The 8,099-nt window shown below is 39.2% G+C and overlaps 1 long non-coding RNA gene across 1 annotated transcript; it reads left to right on the top strand.

Moving 5' to 3' along the window:
• Nucleotides 1–2,923: 2,923 nt before the first annotated feature.
• LOC109281374 (uncharacterized) lies at nt 2,924–7,897 on the top strand. The gene is made up of 3 exons (XR_002087992.2): nt 2,924–3,182; nt 6,723–6,798; nt 7,652–7,897. It is a non-coding gene; the product is annotated as an uncharacterized LOC109281374 (long non-coding RNA).
• The last annotated feature ends 202 nt before the right edge of the window (nt 7,898–8,099 follow it).

Genomic DNA, 8,099 nt, shown 5'->3' on the forward strand with positions numbered 1-8,099 from the left:
AAAAAGTATAAAGGGGATAGGAAATAAGATGCATGAGGAAGTGTTGAAGGAACTAGGTATGTTAAATATGGAAAAAGGGAAATTAAAAAGGCAGAATTAACAGAGTTTTCAAATATCGGGAAGGCTGTTGTAAAGAAAATGGAGAAATATTGTTTTTCCCTGCCAGAAAGCTCAAGATCCGTGATGATGGATTTTAAACCAGAGCAAAGCATGTTTTCATATTAAATTTCAAGAAAAAATTCCTCATTTAACAGCAAGATAATGAAATAAGTTACCTAGGGAATCACTTTAATTTAAGATTTTAAGAAGAAGCTAGTTAGGCATCTATTTGGAATGACTTAGGAATGGCAAACCCTGCACATTTGCAGTGGCTGGACTGGTGACCCTCATGGTCCCTTCTAATACTAGGTCTATGATTCAAGAATCTTTGCTTTGGACTTCCAAGAGCTTTCCATCCCTCAAAATGCAAAGCTATTTATAAATCTTTGTTTAGTATCCTGAACTGAAGCCCTGAGAAAGCAATGGCTTTTTACTTTCTTGTTCCAGGTATGATGCAGGGTTAGGTTCTGCTGCTTTACAAGATTAGTTGTGATGAAAGCACAACTAATTATTCACATGAATAAGAAGCAAGACTTGGTATTCCAGCTGGGCAGAGCTGGACAACATATCCATTAGATATGTTGAATCACATCATGCCAAAGCCATGGGAAAAATATATTTTTCCACTTTTCAAGGAAAGAAGAGCAGCAACTATTCTTCTCTCTGTATATCCCCTGTAAATCCTCCACTTTTTAGATGTAAAAGACATATATAAACAAGGACCATAGGTCTACTCAACCATGTAAAGTCTTACTTACTCCTGTGATTTCCCCAATTTCAGCCAGTGGTCTAACTGTACCAGTGCAAACCCTTATGTTTTGGCAAGAAAAGCTGCTATAAATTACATCTGGAACTGGTGCAATTCCTTCAGGTCCAAGCAGGAGTAGACTGCACGAGGCAGATATAGATTATCACAGTTTACCCAGTCTACCCTAGTCATTTGCTCTGAAGCAGCTCAACTTGTGATCAGCCACCAACAGCTAAAATCTTCAACATAGACAAAGCTTAACAAATAATAAAAGAAATGAGACATAAAATCACACATGACTGCTCAGTTATATGAGAAATCAATCTTTATGAGATATAAGCTGTGTTTCAATTTGGGTCATGTAGCATTTTTTAAAATCGTGGACCAAATCCTCTTCCTTTTACCTCCACTGAATAATACTATAATCCTTGCTGATTCCAGTGGGATTTCTTGGAGTATGTTACTGAATGGAGACATCTGGCCATTCGGGAATAGTCTGAACATTAAACACAGATGATCCCATGAAGTCAATGGGAATTCTTCTGTTCATGTCAATGTAGTTACCATTTCTCTGTGCAACTGAAGAGTCATGTAACAGGGCATAGAAATAAATAACAGGCTAAAATGAGCTTGATGATTGTTTGTCATTATATTCTCTGCACTCTCTTGAATTCAACACTAAATGTAATTTATTTGGCAAACGAAAAATGCATTTTGAAATTGAGACACAGGACTATTTCTAGAATCAGCAAAATTCATTGTATTAATATTAAAGTAATTGCTATTATATATGTGATTGGAAAATGGAGTACTGCTTGCTGAAAAGAAAGGCATCTACGTTTCTGTTACAAAACATCTCGCACTGCCTTATATCACACATTGAAATTAACATCATATTGACTTCTAAATTTAAAATATGGTACTTTATAGAATTATGTACAATTACTAAATAGTCTTAACACATTGTAGCAGTTTTATCCTCAAAGCAGTAACATTGTAGCTTTTAACCTTTACCTATACCTGTAATGCAACCCATATCCAACTCATTTCACTGAAGTTATTACCTGTTCAAATATGGTGGAAATGATAGAATATGAAGGAAATGCAATGATGGGAGGTCCATCCCAGAAGGACCTGATAGTAAAAAGATTAATGACATAACTGCTTCCTAAGTTCTGCCTGGCCAGTGTGACCCACAGTGTTAGTTATATAGCGTACCCTTGGTCTGTTCCAACTTATGATAGCTTGTCCTAGGACACCTATGGCTGCTGTACAGCAAACACACCCTAAAGTGATAGGCAGATCTACTTGCTTTTCCCTGCCCTGCAACAAATATGCCTTGTTTGTTGAGGGTTCTGAGAAGAGAAGCCTGAGGTTGTTTGTCAGTTCTAGAATGCCTTTGCCACTTAGCACCCTGAGACAACTTGAGAATGACATCTAGGGGCCATATTCTCCTAAAAATGTTTTATCTGAAGTACTTTTTAAAAACTATGTGGCACCCTGGGATTTCAAGGCACCCTGGCTAAGTATCACTACCTTAAATCTTATCTCTTGTTACTAAGACAACATTACTTGAACAGAGTATATGACTATTCATTTAACAGGAATTGTATCTTACATAGCTACTACTAAACTGCAGTTGGCAAAATAAATGAGTAAAGTGCGTTACTGTATACATTAGCCATGATTTTTTTAATTGTGTATACAGTATAACTTCAAAAATCTGGTATCCTTAGGACCTAGCACCTGCCCGAGAATTGAAAATTCCAGATTTTTCAAACCGGAAATTTGAAAATTCCGGATTTTTTAAACAGAAGGAAAGTGCATAACTTGGTGCTGCCCAGATGGTCGGATGAGAGGGTCGAGGGGGAAGCTTACACATGGCAGCTGCCACCGCCATCCATCACCCTGCATCACTGCTCCGCGTGCAGCTGCTGCTACTCCCCACCCATCCCCATTCCGTGATCGGCCACTGAGGCGCACCCTGGTCAAAAGAGGTTGAAAACCCCTGATATGGTGTTTTGGGTTTTTTTGAGTGCCAGATTTTTGAGAATTCCAGAATTTTGAAAACCAGATTTATGAGGTTATATTGTATATGTCTGCAAAAATCACAGATTAGTGTGTGTCTCCTAGTCAGTCATTGGTGCAAATTATCTAATGTTCTACTCTATTTCACACACAGAGCACTGCTATTATGGTTGGATTATGGTTGTACCATCAATAAAGAGCATGAATCCAGTCGTGGAGAAACCCCAGCTTAACCTTTCCATATGCTATTGATATTTATAGAGCTTCTGACATAATCAATTAGCCTGAAAACTGACACGCACGCAAGGTAAACCCCATATAAAGGATCCATTACATCTGCATTTTCATTAATGTTTCAAATAAATATATAAATAGCAAAAGCAAATGTAGCATACATAGGTAATGTGCTATGCTTCCCAAAATCCATTAAAGACAAGGCAGACTCTGAGAAGGAATGTTATCTAGTAGTGTATTCATTACCAAGTTCTATAGTGTGACCCACAAGTGCTTTAGTTTTCAAGGTGACTTTCAGAAATAGAGTACAAGTGAAACAAGAGACTGATTTCTAATGTTAAGATACCCTTAGGTGTCTCCAACTTTCGGTATGATCTAAAGTCCAACTCTGCACTCGAACAGCAATGCTTCTGGCAGAACTCCCCATCATGGACAGGGCCACACAAACCAAGCAAGTAAGACAAAGTGCTCATTTTTGTCTGAAATTAGTCTTTATAAGGTACAAACTGTGAAACAATTTGAATCATATAGGCCTTTTAAAAATAATGATTCTGATCTATCTCCCTTACTCACATTGGGTACGTCTATATGAGACACTTTATTGTGTAGCAGAGCAAATTATGGCATAGTAAGCATTTGCGTCTACACATGCAGACCCTTACTGTCCAGTAATTTGTTCTACTTAGCAGTTAATTTGCTGCCTGCAAATGCAAGTAGCAAATTAACTACCAAGTAATTACTATGCAGTAAGGCACGTGTAGACAGCTGACCAGGAGCAAATTTGCTCTCTGTCAGCCAGGTAGCAGGGGGTGGGAAATTGCTCCCTCCCTCAGGGAACTGCCTTCTGACACATCAGGCTTGACCACTGGAGCCCAGGCAGGGACAATGTCCCCTTCCCTGGCAGCAGGGAGTTCCCAGCATGATCATGGAGCTGGGGCAGGGAGCTCCCTGCATGAGGAGAGATTCCTGCCCAGCCTGGAGCTAGCTGGGACCTGCCCCTGACCAGGACAGTTCCAGGCCAGCCCTGGGCTACATGGGGAAGTCTGCCCATGCAACATGGAGGTGGCTGGGGACAGTCCCATTTCAGGTAGTCTCCAGCCAGCTCTGGGCTGCACTTGCAGACTTCCCTGTGCAGCCTGGGGCTAGCCAGGAACTGTCTCAGTCAGGGACAGGTCTCAGCCTCACAGATTTTTTCCTAGCCCCATGCCTCATTCGGGTGATCAAGCCATGAGGCTTGAACAGACCTCCAGGGAGGAGCAGGTCCAAGCTTCCTGCTCTAATCTGCTGGTGGGGAAGCTAGCAGCAAGCCCTCAACTTGGAAAGGAATCCCTGCCCAACTAGGGACTCACTTCTAGTGGATCAGGGCAGGGGCCTGGGACCTTCCACTCCCCCATAGCTCTTTCCAAGCCCCATGGCCCTGATTGGGGAACTGAGGCTGGGAGCTTCCTGTTGCTGGGGAGCATGGCAGCAGGCAGCTCCTGGGGGCAGGGAGCAGTCTTCCAGCCCCTACCAGGAGACAGCTATCTCTGGGCCCTGTGCTTCCTCCCAGCCCCTGGCGTAGCGCCCAGGAGGAGCCCAGAGCTCCCCCTGGCTGCTGTAGGGGGCCAGTGCAAGACTGGAGGGGGCAGGAGCAAGCAGACTGATGCCAGGAGCAGCAAATCTGCTTCCGAATGGGTGCACATGTAGATACCTGCCTAAGGTGGGTTTACTCCAGAGTAAATTATTCTGGAGTAAACCCAGCCAGCAGCATTTGCATTTGTAGACCCACCCATTGGATAGTACCATGCTCCACACTGATTCTGTGGCTGGTGTAGGAATCTGGCCCTAAAGAAATAGCCTAAATTGAAGTCAATGGGAATTTTGCAGAGCCTTTCCACAGATTTGTTTGCACCAAGCCCCACTCCTTTATACAATGTTCTCAGATAATTTTACTCTTTTAAACACCCACTTTTGTGGTTCCCATGAATACTAAGATAAAGCATATTTCATACCGTTTTGTTTTTTTTTTAAATGTGAGTGAAGTTATCCATAATGATAACATTTTCATGTAGAGAGACCAAGCTATATCAAAATAAAATAGTAGATTAGTTACCTTGGCTTATATGTTCTAATCCATTAGTGAACAACTGCAGGAACTGAATTCTGTAGAAGTGGCCCATAGTGATGTGAAAGGGGAGGAAACAGTTCATTTGCTTTCTTATCATGCCACCCCGATAAGCACAAAATCACAGGGCAAGGCACCTGGGGCCAGAAGAGGTCTGCTGGATACTTAAGCTGAAGTGAAAGTTGTTACAACTCTTCCCCATTGTAACACAGAGAGTTTATGTAGTTATGGAAGAGAAGCCAATGGTAGCATGGCTACCATGCAATAGCCATACTTCTGGGGGACAGGAAATTTGGGGGAGAGGGTAATTACTTCTGTTCTTCAAGGTGTGCCACTGTTGTAGCATGCTCCCCACACCTCCTCTGTGCCTCCACTCGTCAAAACCACTTTTTTTCCCCCCACATGACTGGGCTCCACTGTTTCACTTTTATACTTCCTGTTTCTTTCTTATAAGAGGATTTGCTTTGCCACATCTGGAAGATAGGAAGAGTAGAGTATTATAAAATTTGCTGCTACTGCTAACAGAACCTTAGCTTATAAAACCAGATGCTAGTGAAACTATATATTCCTGTATATTTGGGTCTTGAGCCTAGTTTCTTGAAAGTTAGTGACAATGGATTACATACACAGGGTCAAATCTTGGCCCCATCATAGGTGATAGAAAAAATCCCATTGATTTCAGATCTTCAACTATTTTAATGATAGGTTAATCATATGATTTGAGAGAACCTCAAGAAATAATATATGCAAAAAAAGTCCTAATACACAGTGCTTAGTGTATGAAGATTGCTGGCAACAAACATTATTTCATTTGCTGCTAAACCAAATTTATGTTACTCTGGTGAAAATTAACATGAGCTATTGTAAAATGTTGATTAAATACACATTTCTGTAAAGCTAGAAAATGTAATAAAATTAAGGCATCTATCTTATCACTCAATAAAGGGTGTTCACAGTGTAAAATGGTGTTATACTAAATAAAGTGTTTTTCTTGTGAAACCCTAGCCAGTAGTCTGGTGGGTTTTTTGTTTCAAATCACATCCCACACATTTAATGCAGCTGTAGCCTTTTATTAAAATGGGAAAATATATTGTTTATAAAGGCTACTCTTGACAAATAACAACCAAAGCAAGGTGCAAAAATGTATTGTTCCCATAATCGGAGATACACTGTGAAATGGAATGAAGTGATAAATATGTAGTATAATTGTTTGTTGTTGCTATCTATCTGTGCCTGGTGGCAAGGAAGTCCAAATGAATTACAAAGAAATTTTTAATAAAAGAACAAAAAATAATGGGTTCTATAACCTGCAAGAACTTTGAATAAAAAAAATCCCCTGAAACTGAAATTCCCTTTAAAATCTTCTCATTTTCTCTCTGTACTCTTTTTTTCTAGTTCTTACTTAAAAGCCTCTGGGTGATTTGTCCTATTCCCTGCCCAATAACAGCCAAGCCATTGTTTTAGGGAAGATATTTTTTAATGTTGTATATTTTATGTTTTTTTTCCTAGGACATTTCATCCATACATTGCAGAAAATGTGAACATAAGCAGCTGCAATATGAGATGAACTTTGAACACCAAATAGGTAGGCCCTAGAGGGGAGGAACTGAAATATGAACTGCTTACTCTTGGAGCCCTTTAAACCTTCCAATCTGTTTTAAATTATTTTGGTGCCTCTATTTAAAGGTTAAATTTTTGTTGTTGTTGTGAGCCATAGTTTAGTAATACAAAACCTGGGCAATATCAGGATAGAGTCAATTCATAGATTACACACCCAGGGTCTTTCCTGATCCTGCCTAAAGTGAAGCAGCATGTTTATGCTTAGCAACACATTTTGACATGAACGGACTTTTCACAACTCTGCTCTTAAAATAAACACATACATTCAACAGGAAAACAAATTAAGTAGCTCAATGATCGTACTTACATATGTTATTTACAGATCTTAGTCTAAATAGTTGTGCATACATACAATCAACGTATAAGGCACTCACTGTAACATTGTGTACTCTGCTTCAACCCTTTTTTCATCTTTTGCTCAATTCTTTCTTTCGGTTGAGTCTTTAACACTTTATATTTCATTTAAAAAAAAGAAAGAAAAGAAAAAAGAAATTTTTTTCATTCTTTTCAAGTGTGATCTTGGCAACTAAGGCATTTTTAATATTTTGCTTTTCCTTCTATGGTATTTTATTTCAGGGCACACACAACTTGAACACTAGGGCTTAGATGTCAGCATAAATGCAGTTTTGATGCTTTTTGCCATTGCCACTTTGAGTTGAGTTCTAGTGAGTGCCAATGGGAAATTCCTAAAGGCCAAGCCATTTTCAATAAATTAGCATCAAGACACTGAGTCTTTGTATAGCATTTAGGTGTAACTTGATTCAAAATGCATATTTAGGGATTACTGACAATGCTTTCTTTGTTTTTTATGCAAATAGAAAAAACCTTGGAATCTCTTGAATTCATATGATCAAAGATGACCACCATGAATGTGTCTGGAAGCATTACCAAATGACAGAAATACCAGAGACAGTTATACTGCAAAGATTAAAATAGACATTTTTTTTAAATTATGCCTTCTAAAGAACACTGCTTTTTGACAATCCATTAATTGTACGTATTTTTAATCAAACTCACTTTTGAAACATTGCATTTGACATGATACTTATCAAATGTTACTGTAGCCTGGGGACTCTGAAACATCTAAAATATAACAATTAAAGGGTTTATTCTCCTCTCAGTGGAGAAACTAAATTGTATTTGAATTAATTAATAAGAAAACCATATACACATTAAGAAGTGACTTGGATTTTATAAAGTATTTTAAGAAGGTAGCATGACTTTTTTTTTAACTGAGTGAATTGTGACCTGGATCTTTTTGATTCA

Source organism: Alligator mississippiensis, chromosome 4, assembly GCF_030867095.1.
Source record: "Alligator mississippiensis isolate rAllMis1 chromosome 4, rAllMis1, whole genome shotgun sequence".
NCBI lineage: Eukaryota > Metazoa > Chordata > Crocodylia > Alligatoridae > Alligator > Alligator mississippiensis.